The sequence below is a fragment of the Solanum verrucosum genome, unplaced genomic scaffold (genome assembly GCF_900185275.1).
Source record: "Solanum verrucosum unplaced genomic scaffold, falcon-dt-bn FXZP01000209.1, whole genome shotgun sequence".
NCBI lineage: Eukaryota > Viridiplantae > Streptophyta > Magnoliopsida > Solanales > Solanaceae > Solanum > Solanum verrucosum.
The window spans coordinates 467,144-492,005 of record NW_026020702.1 but is presented as its reverse complement, the minus strand read 5'-3'; the positions used below and the strand labels follow the sequence as shown (position 1 = coordinate 492,005).

General features: G+C 38.0%; 1 pseudogene; it reads right to left on the bottom strand.

Moving 5' to 3' along the window:
* Window positions 1-1,570: 1,570 nt before the first annotated feature.
* On the bottom strand, window positions 1,571-8,716 carry LOC125812392 (uncharacterized; annotated as a pseudogene).
* Between the last annotated feature and the right edge of the window lie 16,146 nt (window positions 8,717-24,862).

Genomic DNA, 24,862 nt, shown 5'->3' with positions numbered 1-24,862 from the left:
CTATCAGTCACTCTAACTGCACCATCGGTGGTGCTAAAATCGTCTCCCACAGCAGTCATAGCCTCAGTGATGGGCTTAGAATTTGAGGCTCCAAGAGCACTCTCACGAACCTTCTGCTGGCGCAATTCCTCATCTACAATAGAGGCTCTCCTAGCCTACTCATTCTGCTGGCACTCCCGCTTCTTTGCTTGAGCATCCTCAATAGTGTCAGAAATGTGACTAGAGCGGTGCCTCTTCACATGAGCATGGGTGGGCTCGGTCTATGTTACGTCATCTCTGAATAAAGCATCAACTAGTGTATCATCAGCTAATGCAGTAGGTGCAGACTCTGTCTCATCTGTGGGTGGGGCAAGGATGGTATCAAGATCGGCCAGGAGACTGTCTAACTCGGTCCAGAAAGAGGATAGATCTATAGCAGGGGTTGTTCGCTCGAGGACTCTCAACTCGAAGGCATCTAGACGCTTATGAACGGCCTGGACCTTCTGGTCCATCATGGTCTCCATCCTAACCTCGGACTCTACTATGGACCGCTGCATCCATAGTCTCACATGTTGGAGCAGTGTGGCCATCTGGGCCTCCAATTTCTAAACTCGAACAAAGGGCACAACAATAGCTCATGAAGATGGGGTGGTTCTGGATGAGCTAGGGGCCCGACTGGCGGTCGGAGATGGGGAGGTCGGGGAATCATCAGTGTGGGCTGGAAGGGTAGGGTCCTCACCCTGCATCTGCTTCACATCAACCACTAAATATGCTTCTAATGACGGCACCGCATTTTGTGGACCACGTCGCGGGGTAGCTAGTTGGTCTCATCCCAAATAAGGTTGATATCAAGGGTCCTAGTCGCATGTACCAAAGTGTCACAATCCTTGATAGGCACCCCAGAATCCCTGCACAACTGGAAGATCCTACACGGGAAGGGTAAAGTGGTGGTGGTCCTGAATGCCCTCTCATGGATCTCCGCCAACAGCATGTGGGCAAAGTTGATCTCAAACTCAGCTACCAAGGCCGCAACCCTGTTCCGCACAAGTAAGCGCATTATTTTCCGCCGCACAAAAATCCAGAAAAACTTGGCCACCAAATTGAGGGTGGCCTTTCGAATACCAAAGCGCGGTGTGCTGACCCACTCTGCACGCTCTCCATCCATAGCTATGTGTCTGGCCAGCCAAAGTAATACGGCCTCCCACTGCTCTACATTCTATTGGAACACTCCTCACAATATCCCACCGGTAGTCAAATTCGGCGGTGTTGAGTGCCCACTTGGTGCTCGGACCATAGAGGAAGCAACTGATGGTGATCTGTGATATGTCCACCGAAAAGTCTCGAACTAGAGTGGAAGTGAAAGGGTCCTGGGTTGTGGGCTTGGACCTCTTGTCGATAGAACCACGGAGTGTGGCAACATATGAGGCATAGAATTCTCTCACTATCTCCTCGCTATAGGTCCCAGGGCTCCGATCCATCCACTCGCATTTGTGATTTTGATAGAGCCGGTAGATGTGAGGTATGGTGTGTAGGCTCCCCGTGAGAACTATGTGCTCATCAGTGATCAGCCGGCACTTCTTCCTCTTTTCAGTTAACATCGAGGCATCCCTCTATATCTACCATTGACCCTCAATGCACCACCTATTTGGATCCTCAGCAACAGGAGCACGATCGGTGTTTGGTGGAACTGCAACCCCCCTGAACTAGTAGCCTCATCAGACGAGGCAGCTCGGCCATGTGAACTCAAGCTTGTGGGGGATCCAGAAGCAGACCCTGCAGCAAAGGTGGACTCAAAACCAGAAGGAGACCCAGCTGGTGATACGATCGGTGTATCCTCCTCATCAGACTGGGAGGCAGTGACTGCATCGGGAACCACCTTCTTGGATTGATTCCGAGTAGCCCGAGGTGTTGTGGGTGATGTCCTCCTAGTGAGGGGACATATTTGGGGTCTTTCTCAACATCAGTATCCTCGTTGATTAGCCGATGGGTTGGTGTCGTTGATTTGGATCTACCCTTAACGGGTAGAGCTTTCTTCGGGGCCATGGTACCTGTGGAGGAAGAATTAGTACTAAAATAACCTAAAAACACACTCAAAAAAATTTAGAACAAAGAACGAACCAGATGAAAACCTAAAGAAAAATTCAGACAGTGGCTTCAGTGGCCACCTACGGTCTGTGGATCCCCTCCGTAGGTCAGAAGTCCCAAAAAGTTAGGCTCTGATGTGAACCACGGATATGCAGACTGGTCTGTAGATTGACCTACGAACCGTAGTCCACCTCTATGGTTCCACACTTAGTGTACTTGCTTATGTTCCACAGACCACAGACCTGATCTATGGTTCGTAGATTGACTTACGGTTCATAGACGGGGTCTCGTGGATCAGGTCTGTGCCAGGTATTAGACATGCTTCTATTTGAAACCAATTTTTTTTACCAATTCAAACAATTGATCTTAGTCTAATCATGTATTTCAACACAATTTATCTAGTTCGTCATCCCAACGGTTCCAATTACTCAATTGTTTTATAGATGATATTACCTACGAGACTAGAAACCCTAAGTCGAAACTTGCATTTAGACTCTTATTTCAATAATTTAACATATTACAAAGACAACACAATCACAATCTATCGTCCCAAGGGTATTTCTAATTTCAGTTTAACATACAATATCATACAATCAACAACCCAAGGTCAAGATCCACTTCCTGACTTTCTATAACAACAATGAACCGGAATTCAAAGTGACTGGAAAGTTGATTACCTTACAAGCAAAGGAAATGGGTGATGGTGTGATGACTCTAGACGTCCAACAACTTCTACTTAGCCTTTTTGCACCGGAACCTCTAGGAAATGGGAAATGAAGGAATTTGGGAGAAAGGATAGTGAATTGGGAATATGGGGGAATAAAGGTGGGGTGATTAATGAGATATGGTGGTAATATGGAGTGTTTTGGGAGAGGAGACCTTACAAAAAATGGTTTGGGTGAAATTTGGTAATGGGGGGAATGTTTAAACAATGGGGGGTTTTATTTAAAAGAGGTTCGGGTCAGGTCAGGTAGAACTAGGGTTTGGACCCACGAGACCCCGTCTACGGTCCGTGGGTTGACCTATGACCCGTAGATGGGGTCCGTAGGTCACTTACACACTTAGAAAAAATTTGGAAAACTTACCTGGGGTCTACGGCTACCATTTACGGTCTGTAGTTGGACTTACGGACCATCGATGGTCTCCGTAGACCTCTGCACCAGACATTTTCTGCAGATTGTGCTTTTCATCCCTGCACAAGTAGCAACCATTAGGCCTTTCTTTTTACATTTTCTGGACACATTTTAGACACGGACCTTATGTTATATCTAGCCAACATTAACCAAAAAAATAAAGCACCTATCTAAAGAAATACAGAAAAGCAAATAAACAAAGAAAACTACTAAACCAAAAAGAAAACCTGTAGTTGGCAAGATTGTACATCTTGGGTTGCCTCCCAAGAAACGCTTGATTTAACATCGCGCCATGACGCAGACCTCTTGATTACTCAAACTTCATCAAGATAGTAGGCATCAACAACTTCTTGCACACTTTTCATGTTTCTCAGATAGACCTTGATTCTTTGCCCGTTTACCTTGAACCTTGTTCCCTCACTGTTCTTAAGCTCGACCGCTCCATGTGGGAGTACTTGCGTGACTAAGAATGGCCCGGTCCACTTGGACTTGAGCTTGCCCGGAAACAAGCACAACCTAGAGTTGAATAGAAGCACAAGATAACCCACAACAAATTCCCGCTTTTCAATCCTTTAATCATGATGCTTCTTCATCTTCTCCCTATACAAGGCTGAACTTTCATAAGCTCTTAGGCGAAACTCATCAAGAACATTTAAGTCACTCATTCTCTGATTCGACGCGGCGCCCTAATCCAAATTTAGCTTCTTTAGTGCCCGCATAGCCTTATGCTCTAGCTCTACCGGCAAATGGCAAGACTTCCCATAAACAAGTTGGTAGGGGAACATACCTATGGGAGTCTTGAATGCGGTGCGATAGGCCTATAGAGCATCATCAAGCTTCCTTGGCCAATCCATTCTATTAGCATTCACAGTCTTTGCCAAAATCTGCTTGATCTCTCTGTTGGACACTTCAACTTGCCCACTAGATTGCGGATGGTAATGAGTGGTTACATTATGGCGGACGCTATATTTCTCAAGTAACGCCTTGAACAACTTATTAAAAAAATGGGAACCTCCATTGTTGATAATCGCCCTAGGTGTACCAAATCTGGGGAAGATATTCTTTTTCAAGAATGCGGTGACACTTTTACCTTCATTGTTGGGAAGCGCAATTGCATCCACCCACTGCGACACATAATCAACCGCAACAAGAATATACTTTATCCCATGTGAACTCACAAATGGACCCATAAAATCAATGCCCCATACATCAACCAACTCTATCACCAATATAGGATTCATAGGAAGTTCTTGCCTCTTTGAAATTCCTCCTTCTCTTTGGCAACGGTCACAAGACTAGGCGAAATCATGAGCATCTTGGTGGATGGTAGGCCAGTAATACCCACACTGCAAAATTTTATGCGCAGTCTGAATACCACTATGATGCCACCAATAGGCGATGCATGGCACGCCTTTATTATACTCAACATCTCAACTTCAGGCACACAGCGACTAATAATCCCATCAGCATAATTACGATACAAGTAAGGCTCATCCCAAAAGAACTTCTTCACATCATGCATAAACTTTTTCCTTTGGTGAAAAGACAAATCTGATGGCACCAGATCACTTGCCAAATAGTTAGCAAAGTCTGCGAACCAAGGAATCAGATCATGAGAAGAAGCCAATACATGTTCATCTAGAAAAGCATCATTGATTTCAGCCCTATCACCAAGCTTGAGCATAGCTTCTTCCTCCAATCTGGACAAGTGATCGGCAACCTGATTTTTTGTCCCTTTTCTATCTTTAACCACAAAGTCGAACTCTTGTAGCAACAACATCCATCTAATCAACCTCGGTTTTGCATCCTTCTTAGCCATCAACTACCTCAATGCAGATGGTCATTATGCACTATGACCTTAGTACCAAGCAAGTAGGATCGAAATTTCTCGAATGCGAAAACCACTGTTAGAAGCTCCTATTTAGTCATTGTATAGTTCTTTTGAGACATATTTAGAGCTTTGCTAGCATAGTAAATAGGATGAAGAATTTTCTCTCACCTCTGTCCCAATACCACACCAAGCGCCACTTCACTCGCATCACACATTACCTCAAACGGTTGTCCCCAATCCGTTGAAATAATGATAGGTGCAGTAATAACTTCCCCTTTAACTCCCCAAATGCTCTTAGACACGCATCATCAAAATCAAACTTATACTCCTTTTCGAGCAATTTGCACAATGGATGTGAAATTTTGAAGAAATCCTTGATGAACCTCCTATAGAAACCTGCATGCCCAAGAAAACTTCTAACACCTTTAACATAGATAGGTGGTGGAAGCTTTTCTATTACCTCAACTTTTGCTCTATCAACCTCAATACCCTTCTAAGAAATCTGATGACCCAGAACTATCCCTTATTTCACCATGAAGTGGCACTTCTCCCAATTGAGCACAAGATTGCACTCTTCACTCCTTTTAAGCACCTTAGCCAAATGGTCCAAACAACGATCAAAAGAGTCACCTAACACAGAGAAATCCTCCATAAATACCTCAATAGTGTCCTCTACCATATCAAAAAATATCGACATCATACAATGTTGGAAGGTCGCAGGAGCATTACACAACCCAAATGGCATTTGTTTGAAGGCGAAAGTCCCATAAGGGAAAGTGAAGGTGGCCTTCTCTTGTTCTTCCGGAGCTATAGAAATCTTATTATAGCCGGAATACCCATCAAGGAAACAATACCAACCTTTACCCGCAAGTTGGTCCAACATCTGATCCATGAATGGCATAGGAAAGTGGTCATTTTCTATCCAAGTATTTAATTTTTGGTAGTCCATGCAGAATATCCATCCAGTCACGGGCCGCATCGGGACAAGCTCGTTTCTCTCATTAGGCACCACAGTAATCCCACATTTCTTTGGCACACACTGAACAGGACACACCCAACTACAATCTGCAATGGGATAAATAACTTCAACATCTAACCACTTGATGATTTCCTTCTTAACTACCTCTTGCATAGGCAGATTTAGTCTTCTCTGGTGCTCAATACTAGGCTTGTGATCCGGTATGAGTTGAATTTTATGAAAACAAATACCAAGAGGAATCCCAATAATGTCCGCAATAGTCCACCCAATAGCTCGCTTGAACCTCTTCAACACGGACACCAATGCCTCAACTTGTGTCACATTCAAATATGTTGCAATGATGACCGGTAAAGTACCATCTCTTTCCAAGAATACATACCTCAAATGTGATGGTAGAGCCTTAAGCTCCAATTTTTTAGCCTCTTCAATAGATGGTCTAGCAGGTGGAGAGTCGCGATTCTTCATGTCTAACTCCAATCTCTTTGGTTTTGAATGGAATTCAAATTTATCAAGTGCGGTGACCAATTCATCATAGTCTTCAATACCATCACTCTCAAAGTTCATCATTACCACTGCTAGTGCATCAACACCCAACCTTTCTTCAACAGACACCTCAGAACCACTCTCTACAATATGTGTCACCATAGATACCGATTTGAGCTCACTACTCTGCTTCATGGACCTAGAGATATTGAAAGTTGCCTCTTCATTGTTCAATTGGAACTTCATCTGCCCTTTCTCCATATCAACCAAGGCACGCCCAGTGGCTAGGAATGGTCTCCCAAGGATAATGGGAACCTCAAAGTCAACATCACAATCAAGTATCACAAAATCCACCGGAAAGATAAAAGACTTCACTTTCACTAATACATCTTGGAGCACACCAATGGGCTTCTTCACAGTTCTATCGGCCATAAGCAGTCGCATCCCAGTCGGTTTTGGATCCACTAACCCCAACTTCTTGCAAATAGCCAATGGCATCAGATTGATACTAGCACCCAAATCGCACAACGCCTTTGCAAAATGTAGCAACCCAATGGTGCAAAGAATAGTGAAAGCCCCAGGTTCCTCCTTATTCTGCACAAGGGACCTTGTAGCAATAGCACTACAATGTTGCAACTTATCATCATCTTCAAAACTCACGTCCCGCTTTTAGTTTCCAAGTCCTTCATAAACTTTGCATACCCAGGCATTTGCTCCAAAGCTTTTATCAACGGCACATTGATGGAAAGATGCTTCAACATACTAATAAACCTATTGTATTTGCCTTCTTCAGTCTTCTTCACTAACCTCTGTGGGAAAGGAGGTGGAGGTCTAGGCATGGGAACAACTTTCTGAGTTATCTCCACTTCCTTCTCTGTTGCATTCTCGGGCTCTTCATTTACCTCAATCACATCATCATTTTTACTAGCCTCAACTTCAACCCCAGATGGCATAGATAGATCAATGGCTTGCTTACCCCCTCGAGTAGTGACTGTCATACAATGCCCATCATTCTTGGGATTATGGATGGTGTTGCTAGGAAGTGTGCCAGGTTGATGTGGGTTTACTGTAGTAGACAACTGAGTCATCTGTTTCTCAAGATGCTTGATTGACACTGCATGGGCATCAAATTTTTTACCAATACCAGACAAGTCATTTCACATCTCCTTCACATTCTCATCAGTAGAATCAAACCTCTTCATCATCTTCTGCATCATATCCTCAATACGTTACATATTACCTCCAGTTTCCCTATTACCAGATTCCCAATTTTGAGGAGGGACATAAGGCCCAACTCGGTCGATTTTGTTGCCATAGTTGTTCCGGTTGTATTGTTCTCACGATTGTGTTCCTATCCCAGATATATTGACCCTCTCGATTGTAGTTGCCATAGTTCTGACCTTGGTTTCCTTGACCTTGGCGCCAATTATCCGTATTGGAACCTTAGGCATTGGCACGGAAACCCCCCGTCTGATTATTCACCGCATAGGTATCCTGTTCATAGTAACACTCCTCAACCGGTGGTGGATTTCTAGTCAAATAATTGACAGCATTTACCTTTTCAGTACCTCCACTCACATGCTTCAACACCAACCCAAGTTCGGTCCTCATCTGAGCCATTTCCTCATGAATCTAATCGGCAGATTTATTAGTTGTAGTTTGAACTGCAAACATGTTTCTCCCTGTATCCGACCTTCTAGTGCTCCAAGCTTTATTGTTCTGGGAAATCTTCTCCGGTTTCACTGCAATCTGCTCAAAAGTGCACTCACCATATGAACCTCCAGTGATAGTATCAAGCACTACTTTACTATTGTCATCCTGACCTCGGTAGAAGTATTCCTTCAGCGATTCATCATCAATACGATGATTCGGGACACCTCTTATGAAAGTAGTGAACATGTCCCAAGAACTACTCACAGACTCTCCAGGTAGTGCTACGAAGTTGTTGAGTTTATCTTTGTGGTTCAGCCTCTTTGACACTGGAAAATATTTTGCCAGGAACACATCAGTTATTTGGTCCCATGTGTAGATTGAGTTATATGGAAGCTTAGTAAACCACACAGAAACATCGCCAGTCAATGATAGAGGGAATACTCTCAATCCAATTACATTCATGTCCAAGTCCAGTCGACCTACACAACTTTTGCAAACACTCCTCAGCTTGGCTATGTGCGCATATGGATCCTCCGATACCAAACCAAAGAAAAAACCCCTCGTTGTAAGCATCTACATCAAACTGCTAGTCACCACGAATGTATGCCCGAAGGTAGAGGGTGTAGAACAAGTGGTCCTTCAGATTCTGCGGCATTAAAGTTGACTGTATAGTTATCACGCAGTCTTGGTCCTGGTAGGTCATGTACCCTCAATGCATCTCCCAGTAGATTCTCACCTTGAACTTGAGTATTCTAATCACCAACCCTCGAAGGATGCAACTCAACCCCATCACCTAAATATCCTCCGATAAGATTGACTGGACTCCTTGATTATTCATTCTTCGCAAAGTTCTGTTCAATTTTGGATCATAAGGAGAAAGTGGTTCACCTTGACTCCGTGTACTTGGTATACACTAGAGTAGGATTCTGAGAGAAACAAAAACAAAAGAAAAAAGTAAAATTAGGAAATATTTGACTAAAGTTCAATAATGTAGTTAAACTTAATCTAAAAGCCTTAATCCCCGGCAGCGGTGCCAAAATTTGATATGCTCAAATTACACCTCCCTAAAGAAGTATAAGTGATCGTTATCAAGTAAAGAACCCAACTTGGAGGTTGGGGTCGATCCCACGAGGTATATAGTTTAGACTTAAATTCAACTTACAATTATAATCGTTTAGCCAATGTATTTCAGAAACAAGTAAAGGGGGGGAGGGGGATTTGTGAAACAAATGATTGATTGTAGTTAAGTAACAAGTGAGCAGGATTCGAACTTTGTTGTTATCAATGAGATAAAGTAACTAGGGTGTACCTGTTCCCCATAAGTTCATAACGCAGTAATCCTAGTAATAATAATCCTTTCCTAGTGTATTACATGCAAAGTGATAGGTTAGGTATCTCTAATTTCTTGCTCCGGTAACTAGAGAATTTCACCCCGCACCTTGGTCCGGCTACGTGTGTATAAATTACTAACCCTTACATTTTCCTCATATTAGACATCACATCAATGTATTGCTTAGTTTTCACCCTCGCACCAATTGACATTAGACTATTAGATAGTATCACACTAAATCTATGTTGATAATTCTTTTCTTATTAACTACCTCCTTGGTCCGGCAATTAGCACTAATGCGAGTTCTACCGTTTGCAACCGCTAACAAGACTTCTAAACGAAAGAATTATGAATGCATGCAATAACACTATTCAATAATTACTTAGTTACTATTCATACTTTGTTAATCATTCATGGCTCCCACAACCCTAGTTGTGGATTTAGTTACCCATAATAGCAAGAACACAATTCATAGTTTTAGAAGAAGAAATCATGAACTCACGTAATGAGAAGAATAAACCCAGAATCTCAACTTGAATTTCAAAGTCAAAATCTTCAAAACTAACTTAGGAAATCAAGAATTGCTAATATTGCAAGTTAATTCTCAAAGCCAAAAACTAGAATAAAAGTAGTAAGGTCTAACCCCCAAAAATGATGTTTACATGCCCTATATATAGAAAAACAAGTCCCAACTAAAAACGAAATGAAATAATGAAATAAAGTTTTTGGACGCGGTTGTAATTGACGAGACTGACCTACGGACCGTGGACTGACCTACGGTCTGTAGGTCCCTTCCGTGGTTTGGGACTTAGGCAATTTTCAACTTCACAAATCTCCAATCTCTCAACCACAATCGACGGATCAGCAGGACAGACCGTGACTCCATTCACGGTCCGTAGATCATCCTTCGTAGTTTCATACTTAGACTTCTGAAATCAGGTATTGGAACCACCTTCTCTGAAGTATTTGACGGAACTGCAAGACGGACCGTAGGTCGATCTACGGTCCGTCACTTGTAACTGTGGTTCAACACTTAGTCAAGAATTCCCTGATTTTCCTCCAGGCCTTGCCCATCGATCTACGCCCTTCACCTACGGACCGTGACTGGACCTACAATCCGTAAGTCACGTCTGTAGGTGGCTTTTTCTACAACATTTCTTCAGCTATCTCCTAACTCCCACGTCCGAACTAATTTCCTGCAAACACGATAAAAACACATTAATACCAATACAAAATGGTTCTAGACACACACAACTCTTATGTGAAATATATTAAGAATACCGTAAACTCACGGTATATCAGTTATATGAAACTAAAAGATTTTGAGAGAAATCAATTGATTCTCGGCAAATTAGGGCCAAAAATTGAAGAGGAGAAGTCGTCGGGTTTTCTGGGCAAGGCTTGGGGCGATGCGCCACCGATGCACCGGGGGGGATGGTGCGCCACACCAGCAGTGCACCAGATATGGTACTCTGTAGTTTAGGGGTTAGCAACCCACACCACTCAGTGTGCCAGGGTCGCCTACCCCCGACCTTTTTCTGTTGATTTTTCCGTCTAAGTTCTTTTAAATTGTATATTCGCTCTCTTCCTGATTTTAACTATCTCAACTACATCTAATCAATGAGAAATCCTATTGTCATAACCCAACCCACTAGGCCATGCGGGCACCTACTCTAACACCTAAGTAGGAGAACCCTCAATTTCCAAATAGTTTAAAACATGTGAAAGACTAAGAAAATTGGAGAATAAATAACATTCATAAGATTTTTATAACTTAAAGAGCTTTGCCAACAATTCGAGTTAAGACTTGTAAAGTAATTGCCACCCTCAGGGATCTAGTCTAAAGAGGTACAAGAGCTTTAAAGATTTACAATGCATATAACATAATAACAAATGACGCAGCTCCCACCACATGGAAGGAAAAATAGAAGCTATTAGAGATTGTCTTCGTCTTCACCTATGAAACATCACTGACCTTGCAACTAGACAATGCCAAAAAGGCATAGCAAGAGTAGTATCAGTAGAACCACACTTAATGGTAGGCATCATCGGACAACCCAATGCCCAACACATAATATAAAAAAACGACTAGTAGGAAACATGCAATAAGACTATTCATTCCTCCACCTTCACATCCTCCTATCCTTTCCATTCCTGAATAATTCAGCATATACTAGTACACTTGGCTCTAACACTTTTACTCATTCCTTTATTCATTGTAACTTAAACATTTTACCTCTTAGAAGAGTTCCCGAATACAACCACTACTAGTTAGGAAAACCACTCGCGACGTACACTTAATTCTCCATATCACCACTTAACCCTTAACTCCATAGCACGTGCTATCAAGGCTTGTTAGCCGTTTCAATACCAATCCCCTCCCCAGGTAATACCTACCATTTAATTAAGACATAACACCACCCCAATTCTCAACTTAGGGATACAAACCACCTTCCTAAAGTATGAATATATAGCAACCCTGGAAACTCAGCCTCCACTTACTATACCACCTTTTGATTTGACCTGACCATTATAGTTCATGCAGTAACGAGATATATTTAACGATCCAACACAACTTATTAACATACATCTATAGAAAGCATAGATCAACTATCATTCAGGGCATCATATTATGTCCTAACTTCCATATCAAGTAGACATGACATAACACAACTATCACAGATGGTCCTCTCATGGAACCCATACCCAAACTGTTAGTGTGCCAGAACGTAACACCCGATCCCAATTAGTGTGCCAAAACGTGACACCCGATCCAATGTGTGTGTCAAAACGTGACACCCGATCCAATGTATGTGTTGAAACGTGACACCCGATCCAAACAATACCACCACAATCATATTCACACTCATAATGTACATATTCATAATCATACCATCAAGTGTTGAATCATGGCATACATTTGTTCATGCATACTCATTTCATTAGGTTTTATGAATAATTCTTCATGTTCAGCATTCTTAGTTTAGTATCATGCTTATCTGTTTTTATTCCTGAGATATATGCTTTGGTTCAGTTATGCTTATTGTTCAGCTTTACTCTATCTTGCATGCTCAGTACCTTTCAAGTATGCTTATTGTTCAGCTTTACTCTATCTTGCATGCTCAGTACCTTTCAAGTATTGACACATACTCTAAGCTACATCTTCTCATGATGTAGGTTCAGGTCCTCAGCTTCCATATCACGCATAGATCAGTTCCCGTTCTTTAGCTTAGTAGCATCAATGATGAGCCCTCATTCTCCGAGGACGACAAACATGTTTCCTTTCTATTTTTAGTCTTTAGTTTCAGTTTTGCTAGATTTAGCTGGGGGCATGTCCCAGCACTTCTAGTCAGTTAGAGTTTTGTTTTTAGATATAGTTAGATTCAGTTTTAACTTTTGAGTTTGACTTTTCAGTTTCATTAAACGCACAGTTTATTTATTCAGATAGTAATGGGAATTCCCCATCATTTTGGCTTACATGATGATTTAGCTTTCGCACAGTATTTTTTTACTTCAGTTTACTTTAGTATGATTGTGATATGCCAGCAGGGTTAGCTTGGGGTCACTCGTGATCCTAGATCCCGTGTCCATGTCCTGGGGTAGCTTTGGGGCGTGACAGTAAAGGGGGGAAAGGGGAATGGTTTCCCCATTTCCTCCCTTTCTCATTCAAAAATTCTCAAAACCCTCTAAATCACTTCACTCCGAACATTGATTTCAAGGTAATGTTATCATTCCATACACTTTTTACTTCAATACTTACTTAACTACGGTTGCATGACATTAGACAATAGATTAGAAGGGCTTTGGGGTAGTTATTCAACATTTTTGAACATAGGATGCTTGATTTGTTAGTAAAACGTAGCATGGAAACTTCCCTTACGTTCACAACATCTCTACAACATTCTGAGCGTAAGAATTTTATGAAAATACGGTTGAAACAACACAGAAATGGGCGGGGGAAGTTGAAAGGTTTTCTTGATGTAAAACTCGAATTTGGACATCATTTAGGGGTTATTTTGCTAAAATAATTGCATATATAGGTACTATGGTACTTTATAGACTCTGATCTGCTGAAATTCTATGAAAATGAGGTTTATGGGGCGAAGGGCGCCATGATCGCGCCTGGAGTTCTTCCTAGATGAAGGCCACTCTGGCGGCCTTTATCTTGTTGTGGTGGCCTCCTTCATCCAGCTCTGGCAGGATTTGGGCCGCTGTGGCGGGATTCAGTGGGGCAGTAGCCCCTTGCCACTTTAGTTATAAATCTTTCTTTTTTCCTTAGCCAGGTGTTTACTAATTCCATAGAGTCCTAACGTGTACCTTTCATAAATTTTGCAGGCTTGTCTACTATGACTGGGATAAATGAGGAAAACTTGTTTTTCGTCCGATTTCCCGATGCTGCAAGTCGGGAGAGGCATCATGACCACCAGAACACCAAATTCCTATGCCAGAGGGGTTTTCACTTGTTGACCCTAGAAGAGAAAGCACCCGCTTTTTATGCCCGGCTAGTGGAGTTTGGATGGGCCCTACTAATAGAGGCTTCCCCTGCTGCGCGTTCCACATGGATGAGGGAGTTCTATGTCATCCTACCTACCATCTGTTGGGATGACCCTCACCCTACTATCCGCATTCGAGGAGTTGCATCCCCCTAAACACCCATTAATGATGTGCTCGAGGTGCCAGAGGTTCCCAACACACAATATGAGGCCATGGTGAGGGAGATGGATTTGGGTTGGCTATGAAATACACTTGTTGAGCCTGGGCCCTCACTACAAGAAAATGTACATACGACGACATTAATTTGGTGACATTTGAAACGAATGTCGGAAAATAAAGAATTTCACTACATTTACAAACAAAACGTCATAAAACAATGACATTTGATGTCAAATGTCGTAAAAATAATGACATTTGGTATCAAATATCGTAAATATAATGACATTTGGTCCAAAATGTCACTATGATAATGACATTTCTTGCAAAATGTCGTTGTTTTTGGCGACATTTAGCGAAAATGTCATTTAAATGATGACATTTTGCTACAAATGTCGAATATAATATGACATTTATTACAAAATGTCATTGGTTTTAGTGACATTTAGAAAAAATATCACTTAAATAGTGACATTTAATATAAATGTTGAATATATTATGACATTTACTGCAAAATGTCATTGATTTTAGTGACATTTATTGCAAAATGTCGTTGTTTTTAGCGACATTTAGCGAAAATGTCATTTAAATGATGACATTTGCTACAAATGTCGAATATAATATGACATTTATTACAAAATGTCATTGGTTTTAGTGACATTTAGAAAAAATATCGCTTAAATAGTGACATTTAATATAAATGTCGAATATGTTATGACATTTACTGCAAAATGTCATTGATTTTAGTGACATTTAGAAAAAATGTCACTAAAATAGTGACATTTGTTGTAAAATGTCACTAAAATAATGACATTTATTGAAAAATGTCGTTGTTTTTAGCGACATTTAGCAAAAATGTCATTTAAATGATGACATTTGCTACAAATGTCGAATATAATACGACATTTATTACAAAATGTCATGGTTTTAGTGACATTTTAAAAAAATATCGCTTAAATAGTGACATTTAATAAAAACGTCGAATATGTTATGACATTTACTGCAAAATGTCATTGATTTTAGTGACATTTAGAAAAAATGTCACTAAAATAGTGACATTTGTTGTAAAATGTCATTGATTTTAGTGACTTTTAGCAAAAGTGTTGCTAAAATAGCGACATTTAAAACAAATATCGAATATATTACACTACTAGAATTTCGTTGTTTGCCGACTTCAAAATTGGTCGGAAAATGTAGTTTTCCAACTACTTTTGAGTAGTCGGCAGACTAAGTGTCGAAAAATACTTGTCGACTGCAGCAGTTGGCATTCGCCGACTACCAGAGTCACTATATATAAATTAAAACCCGACCATTAAAGTACCTGAACTGCTGTTATTGGTCACACTTTAAAAGTGTCGCCTTTTATATCTCATCTACAACAACACTCATTAAGTGTAAGTTTTCTTATGTACATGCTAAAATTTATAATCCATAAGCTAAGCCAAGTGTGGCCTTTGCTTCCTTATTGCCCACGATTTTAAAGTGTTGCCTTTTCTATCTTATGTATGACAACACTTTGAAGTGTAGTCCTTGCCCATGTGCATACCACAATTTACAGTCCTTTGGCTACACTTTTAAGTGTGGTAATATATTATTTTGGCTATAAAATATTTATATGCCACAATTTCTAATTAAAAAACACTAATATTGTTTTGCAATAAATAATCTCAAACATTAAATTAGCTAATAAGTAATTCAAATATATAGATTTGCAATAAACTTCAAAAGATAGTATGTCCTGTGTACATACACATACTTATAAAGCAATATTCTAAATATGTGTACACAATAGTTCAAAAAGTACTCTTACAATAGTTCAACATATATTCTAGCAATGAATATATTTCACAAAATCAAATATAATGTATTCAAATTTTTACAATAGTTCAAAAACTCTTCACTATCCACTTCCACTTCAATGAGATCAAATTGACTTGTGGCGATCCTTCAAATTTGATCACCTCCATTTCCCTACACATTTAAAAAGAAACTAACAATCAAAACAAACCATGTACAACAAATCAAATTGTAGCAGTTATAGAAGTTGGAAGTTTTGTTGGAGTGAAGGGTCTTGTATAATAAAAGTATAAAGTTACTATAACCCAAAAAAGAGACATGAACTTCATGTCTCTTTTTGCTTCTTTTTTTCCTCCATCTTCCTAAAGGAAAAAGTATAAAGTTACAATAACCCAAGACGCTCTACTGCAAACACCCAGACAAGCATAGAATCAAAGTATTATTGCAGATTACAGATTTCAGGTTATTGCAGATTACATATTACAATTTCAGATTGCAGGTTCCAGATTCCTCCCAGCAGCTAGAACATTATTCAGATTTCATGAAAGTGGATGTGTAATTCAAAGATCAATACAGATGCCCAACAATTCAACAAGCAAAAAGAATTCAGCTGCAACAGAGTTTCAAAAGCAACTTAGAGCTCCAATCTTAGAGCTCCTAGAATTCTACTTCAATCTTAGAGCTCAACAATTCAGCTGCAACAATTCAACTTTGTTTTACTTTTGGTGTAGCATGGAACTTTCAGATGAAGCTTTAATCTATCTTAGAGCTCCTAGAATTCCTACAGATTTAGATAGAGAAAAATCCCAAAATATTCTCTTGGAAACCCAGGCACTCTACTGAAGACACCAAGACAAGCATAGAAAGAACCACACAAAATACCTTTTGGAGGACTAGGAATAAATAAGAAACGAAATAGAAATAAAAGAAAAACAAGTAACATGCAGAACAAGAATGCTTTGGGCTTTTCATGTAGTTGTGCCATCTATGAGCACCATTAGGACGAAGCTCATCTTCCACTTCCACTTCCACTTCAATGAGATCAAATTGACTTGTGGCGAACCTTCAAATTTGATCGCCTCCATTTCCCTATACATTTAAAAAGAAATTAACAATCAAAACAAACCATGTACAACAAATCAAATTGCAGCAGTTATAAAAGTTAGAAGTTCTATTGGAGTGAAGGGTCTTGTATAATAAAAGTATAAAGTTACTATAACCCAAAAAAGAGACCTGAACGTCATGTCTCTGACTACTTTTTTTGCCTCCATCATCCTAAAGGAAAAAGTGTGGAATACCACACACACCTTAGACTCAGTTTACCAGCACATTTACTTAACATCGTAAAAGATATTTATACAATCAAGTCACTTCGATCACAAAAAAATCACTATAATAAATTTATTTGGTTATCTAGTACTGGCAAGTGGAAGTTGAGAGAGTGGTAATATGAAAGGGAAGCAATATTGCAGTCTTCTCTAAAACAAGTGAGAAGGGTATCTTCATGGGTATAGTGTATATGAGTTGCTGCCAAGTCTAAGATTAAATGTAATTGTTATGTTATTTTCTTTCCAAATGAGCTGAAATTACTGATGATTGACCTCCAAATGATTAAATACTCATAACTAGAAATCTTTATCTTACTACATAGGAAAATGCAGAGCTATTTCACATTTTATTTCAGCAGACACTTCTACTAGGACTAATCTCAGAGATTGATCCTGAGATAATTCAGTGCAAGTACTCGAGTCCTAAAAGAGTGTCCCACTTTACAGCTAAGGAGTGTTAAATTCTACATCCCCCAATAAATCGACGTAGCAGTAGATACCATTGCGGTTCATAAGACGCCCAACAATTCAACAAGAAAATCAATTCAGCTGCAACAGAGTTACAAAAGCAACTTAGAGCTCCTAGAATTCTAATTTAATCTATCTTAGAGCTCAACAATTCAGCTGCAACAATTCAACTTTGTTTTACTTTTGGTGTAGCATGGAACTTTCAGATGAAGCTTTAATCTATCTTAGAGCTCCTAGAATTCCTACAAATTTAGATAGAGAAATATCCCAAGATATTCTCTTGGGAACCCAGGCAGAACTGGAATTGGTGAAATTCTCATAAACGTCAAAGTAGATATCTTTTTTTGCTTTTACTTCCCCTATGGGGCAGGGTACCAACAATCAAGCTGAAATCAAGGTGGAAAAAGGGGAAGATGACACAGCAAATTCTAGCAAAACAGAGCCACAATCACACAAGATCAATACACTCTACTGCAGCCACCAAGACAGGTAGCAGTCGCAATCACACAAGATCAATACACTCTACTCCAAAGAGGGGTCCAGTAAATCAGGATAGCAGTCGCACCAAACAAAGCATGGAAAAAGAGGAAACTCAACTCCAACAAAACCAAGACACTCTACTGAAGACACCAAGACAAGCATAAAATCGAAGGAACCACGCAAAATACCTTTTGAAGGACTGGGAATAAATAAGAAACGAAATAGAGATAAAAGGAAAACAAGTAACATGCAGAACAAGCATACTTTGGGCTTTTCATGTAGTTGTGCCATCTATGAGCACCATTAGAACGCAGATGACCTTGAACTCGAGCAGCTGATTTACCATTTTCATAAGTCAAAAAGTAGTTAGGATTACCACGAGTTGCTTCCTTGTAGTTTCCAAAGTACATTTCTTTTGTGAGATGGTCATAATTCTTCTTGAACATCGAGACCTACCACATGATACATATGTATTACTGGTAAATAGTCTAAAAGAACTTTAGTTGCATAATTAAAATAAATTACAAACTACGCAAACTTTCTCGAAGAAATTCTGGCTGCTACAAACAAAGAGTAAGGTCTAACACTCAAGCTACTTATATTTGCAAGATACAATTTTACTTTCTTGCCTCCATAGTGTCTAACTCCAACGCAACCTTCATTTTCATTCGTGTGGAAAGAGATGACTCTTTGACTACTAGCTGTTGCTCCATTCTCAAGTATTGGGTAATAGAATTATCCAAATTTATTTCAAGAAAATCTAAACCTATTCCTAGACAAATGATTGAATTTAACTCTAGAACTTGAAAGATAAGAAAAAAGGTTACAGTGAAAAGATATCTTACTTCACTAAAAGGTTCCTTCACATCATCTCTCTCAACACTGCTCTCCTGAAATATTTGTCATCATTAGAGAAGATATTAACAAGAAAAAAGACAGCAGAATATGAAAACGAAGTAAATGCATGTTTTTTGACTATTCGTGCATGTAATTACATGCTTAGACAGAGTTAGAAGACAACCTAGAGCAATCTCAAATATGACTTACATAGTTAGGAAATACGACCATGTCAACATCTTCAGGTATATCTGCCAGAAGTCTCCGTAAAGAATACTCACTAGTTCCAACTGGATGCATTAGCTCATCAGTATCAAGATGAATGATCCAGTCCACGCCAGCTTCATGTAAATTTACAAGGCAATGAAGTGGATCAAAAGGTAACCATAACTGGAAACAGAAGAAGTTATTGCAATCATACCCTTGCCATGACGATGGCCATTTCCATGTTAAGAGTGTGCTTGACAAATAACTCGTGGTTGCATGGTTGGAAAAAGAATCCAGCCAGCCACGTTTCATTCCAAATCTGAATAGGACCCAAGACATTATATATCATCAGTATATCAAATAATAAGCTCACTTAATATAGATTTGAGATGAAACATAGGGAACATAGCATGTCTACTAGCCCATACTAAAATTTCACTCTCTAAATTTAGTTTGATTTAAGTTAGTAACTTGAATAATCACTTCTTCATTAAAGTCTATTACCATCTGATATTAAATGCCTCAACTTTTCCAGGAATTTTGAAATTAGAGAAGTCAAGATTGTAGAAAAGAAAGTTCCTTCTTTAGAAATCTCTGACGAATAAATAGATGTACCAGATGTTGAAGAATATAAATAGACTACATGTGTGAACTCAAACTTATATCTTTTCTTATGCTTGTCGTTCTTACTTTTCTATGTTATTCATGTAAATTTTATCCCAATTTTTGAAGAATCGAATACCATGGTTGCAAGAGTTTGAAGCAATTGATGATTCTTTGCATGGAGGAAGAGTGGGAAAGATGGATCTGAAACAGAGGACATAGAGACTCGATTATTGTTGTTTTGCATATGAAATGGTATACGTTGCTTGCTTCAAGTTAATGACAGTACACGTGTTAAGACAATAATTCAATACCCAACTAAATAAGTCCAAGAAAAATTGCTTTCAGGAAGAAAAAGTTGAAAAGAATCAAACCATATGCTTTCAACAAATGCAGACACGTATTTATCAACTTCCCACAAACACCCATACACAAGAATATCAAAACTCTAAAGCTAAAATTTTGACTATAGAATTTCTTACCTGATAAACCCTATTCCATCAAAATCCTTTCAATGTGATGAAGCATTTTAGTGAGGCGTGTTCATCTGTGAAGCGTCTTCAACAAGAAATTGTGAAATCGTGTTCTTCAGCAAGTAGCTCTTCAAAAACTATAGCACTCGATCAACACAACTTTCCAACCAACTGCTTGAAGCAAGGCAGTATAAAATATCCATCAAACGACTCTAAAACATAAGCTTATCTCAAGGGTCGAACAGTGACATTCAATGAGATGAATAGTCATATAACTTAAATATGAGATGCGAACAGATGAATGTAGGCATTGGAAGCAGAATAGAGGAAAGATGATCAACTAGCACTCAAGCAAAAGAATTAAGAGCTCTTTCATGTAGACTAAACTTCCCACACGATAAATGCAAACTTTGTTACCACACCACTCAATCTTAACACATAATAACCAATAAGGTGATGAACAATGCAAACTCAAAACTAACATAAATTAAACGAACTAAAGTTAAAAGTATTCTACCTCCTTTTGGGCAGCGAACTTGAACTCGAGTTGCTGGAGATAATTCCACCACCAAGGATTCTCACGAGGACTTTCGAAGTAAATGAAATTAGAATCCAATGAAACTTTAACTCAAACTTTCTAGTGCTATTTCATGAGATTGCAAAGGAAACATCCCTTTGAAGCTTAGACACCCCATTTTCCATGAAATTTTATCTTAGCCCTTTCAAATGGTTTGAGTTCAAAATTGTTAAAGTTGTGTGATATTTACAATCTTTGAAGTGTGAAGTTCCTCATGTGCTCACCTCACCAGCAACATCACTCAATCGGTGTGAAAATAGACAATTTTGGAGATATTTACAAGCTTTCAGATAAATATTTCACCACAACCCATATCCGCTACCATAGACTCCCCAACTCCTCCAAACGATGTCGGAGTTCTTCGAACTGTTTCTTCAGTTTCCCAAATGAAGGCCTAGAAGAAGTACGGAAATTACCATCCGTCATCAAAGAAGAGAGAAACGTACAGTAACAACAAGATCTGTAGAAAGAAGGGGGAAATACAGCTTTAACAACTCTCCAGAAATTCATTAGCAGTGATCAAGAATCTAAACAATCAGCTCATATGAACATGTATTAAACTGATGAAAAACACCCAAGAAAGATTGGTACTCATCATGATCAATCAAGATTCACTGCATTAACATAAACCCCAAATAAATTCTTTCAATACTAATCCAAGAAAATGAAAAACCAACAACAAACAACTAGTAATTGAGAATTTGGGGTGTCGAAAAAGAGGATCTTTTTCCTCACCTTTGGGTAAAATTTTTGGAACTGCGTCTCTGTTAGCCATTTCAATCCATGTCTTCTTCTTGAAGAAGCTGAAGATTTCTTTTTTCTGTACGGATTTTTTTTACAATTGTAACTTTTTTCTCGACAAAGATACAATTTATGGGTGGAAATGTGAAGGAGAGGGAAATAGGGTTTAGCAGCTTCTATTTTGATCTGGGGCAAGAACGTATAGTGGTGAGCTTTTTTATTTCTTTATGAATTCTTTTTTTGGCCAATTAGAAATTGGAGGGAGTGTTAAATATATTGGAGGGAATACAATATTTTAGTGATAATTTTAGAAAAAACTATAATGCTACACTTGTAAAATGTTGTTTTTAGAATTATAAAAATAGCACACTTTAAAAGTGTAGTCATATGTGTAAATAAGTATCACCAATTATATCATGATATGACAACACTGATAAATGTAGCCAATACCACTAAAGAGCATGCTTTAAAAGTGTTGCTATTGTTATCGTGGCCAAAAACTAAAAATTAAGGCAACGCTTTAAAAGCGTACCAAAAAATATTTTAGGCAACACTTTACAAGTGTTGTCCAGATTTAGTGTGACCTTAGGCCTAAAATGTAGTAGTGTCCGAAGCAAAGAGGTGATGGGTGACCCACTTCTCGGCGGACTCATCGCTCCTGACCTACCTGACGATAACCCGCACCACCTCTTCCTCAAAGGCCAAGAAAAAACCTTTTTTGATCTCCATTTCCCAAAAACATCAAAAGTCCCAACACTTTTTCCCACCAAACAAGGAGACTTAAGGTTACCATGGGTGAAATTCCAAGTCATAAATCAGAAAAACGCATAAGAATGGAGAATTGAAAATAAGCGACTTAGCTAAACTGATTGAGCAGAAACCTTTGAATGTAAATTTTTAATAGAAAAATATATTTATCATAAAAACAACAAATAATTAAGGTTGTACAGGCGAGTCCCAATTGTAGAATCTTTTAATGGGTAAAGATAACAAACGGGTCAAGACCCAACCCAAATCAAATTTGCTTGAGTCAAGTCCGGTAATGAGTTATAGAACGGGTCAAAACTCAATCCAACCCAAATTTTACTATGATTTACTTATTTTATTGTTCTTTTTACAATATTTTAGTACCTAATAAAATTGTTATTTTTCTTTATAATGGCTATATATAACATATCAATTTTTTAAAAAAGTTCTTTAAGGATATTTTGACAAGATTTCTGTTGATTCAATATTTGTTACATATCACCTAAATTTTAATGGATTGAAATGAGTTAACCTAATAAATAAGCGGATCAATAACCCATCCAAACTTAAACGGGTTGGGCGAATGGGCTTAGTTTTGCCAATCCTAACTTTTGGCAAGCTATATTGTATAATCAGTGTTGGGGTGGAGGTTCGAAATTTCTAAATTTCGAATTCAGTAACTCGAAAATTGGTAGTTAAAAGTAGATATCAAATATCAAAATTTTAAATTTCAGTTAGGTATTTGGTATTTGGTAAAACTTTTTTCATTTTGTATTTCATTTGTAACTCAAATAATATCATTACTAAATTGTGATTCTGAATTTATTCTCTTAGATATAATTATTTGAGTATTACCTTTAAAACTAAAATATCCACATGAAAATTTTGTATTTTATTTTTATTTTAAAATATTGCTAGATAGCTTCTCATTGATTATTATTTTTATTATTATTTCCATTATATATAGTATGATATCAATTACATGATCTTATTAGTATAAGCATGATATTTTTCATATTTCTAAACAATTTCTTATATCAAATTTAAATATTTATCGATTTACATTGAAATTTTTATTTACTACCTTTTCATTTTCTTGTTCATATGTAGTGTTATTGTGTTAACATTTTGTCATGTGTTTTTTTAAAAAATATTTGTTCACTTATGTCCTTCTATTACTCATCTTTTAATATAGATAAAAATTTAGTTTCTTGCTTTCACAACTCTATTTATTTCTTATCATACTTTTATTTAATTAATCATGTATTCTACGTGATGATGGAATCTGATTGATGATTGCACTGCACAAACAAAGAAGATTAGTGAAAGAAACAAGGAATACATACATGTTTGAAATTTTTTTTTTTGATATTTTTTTGTTTTTTATAAAATAATTTTTTAAAAAATAAATTTTGTCATAAAATCATATGTAAGATATTTAGAATTATTCCTAATGATTATATATTATGTTATATATTTATAAAAAATATGTTTATAATTTGTCGATTCCGTTTCGTAATTTTTTGATTTTTTTTAAAAAAATCAAAACTAATTCAAATAAAATATTATTGGTATTTTAAAATGTAAGTTTAGACGTTTTTTTAGGGATAAGATTAGTTAATATTTGAAATTCAAATTTTAAATTAATTATTTAATAGTTGTGGGTTCTTTTAATTTATTTATTTTGGATTAGAAGTTTTTTCTTTATATTATTAAGTAAGGTTTGCTATATGGATATAATTTAATATATTTTAAAAAATGAAAAAAAAAACCCCATTTAACGTATGAAGATCCACAATTTTAAAATTATTTTATAATTTTTTTGATAATCAGTTTTTTTTTATATTACTAATTTAAAATAAATTTAGAAAAAATAAAAAAGAAACTACCCCATTTAAAAATAAAAAAATCACACTTCTTCCCTTCTTTTTATAATTAAAAGTGAGGCCCTTTAAACCTCATTTATTTAAATCAAAAAGAGAATATATCATCAAAACAAAATAAAACAAAACAAAAAGTTGAAAGAGAAAGGCAAAACCAAATTAGGCAACTAAAGAAGGAAATGGAAAGTCATCTTCTTCCATCTCTATGCCACCGCCATTGATGATCTCCAAGCACCAGTCGCTCGCCGGATATCAACTTTTCAATGTCGTATCTCCACCATTTCAGCTGTTTCCACACTCAAACTTGACTCCGGAGATCGGAATCTATGGAGACCACCCAATCTGAGAAAATGCTGCTCTTGGGTGCTGTTATAAAATGCTCCAGGTAAGACTTGAAAAGCATTATATATGAACTAGAACTCCTTTTCTCTAGTCTAATCTTTGATGGGTTGAATCCCACAAAGAGTTAAATACCACCATCTAAATTTAGACCTTTGAATTGGAAAACTAACTCATTGTTGCTTATATGATTTATGGGTTTGCAAAAAATTTGGATTGGATCTGTGGAGGATGCAGATAGGAGCTATCAACAATCGAA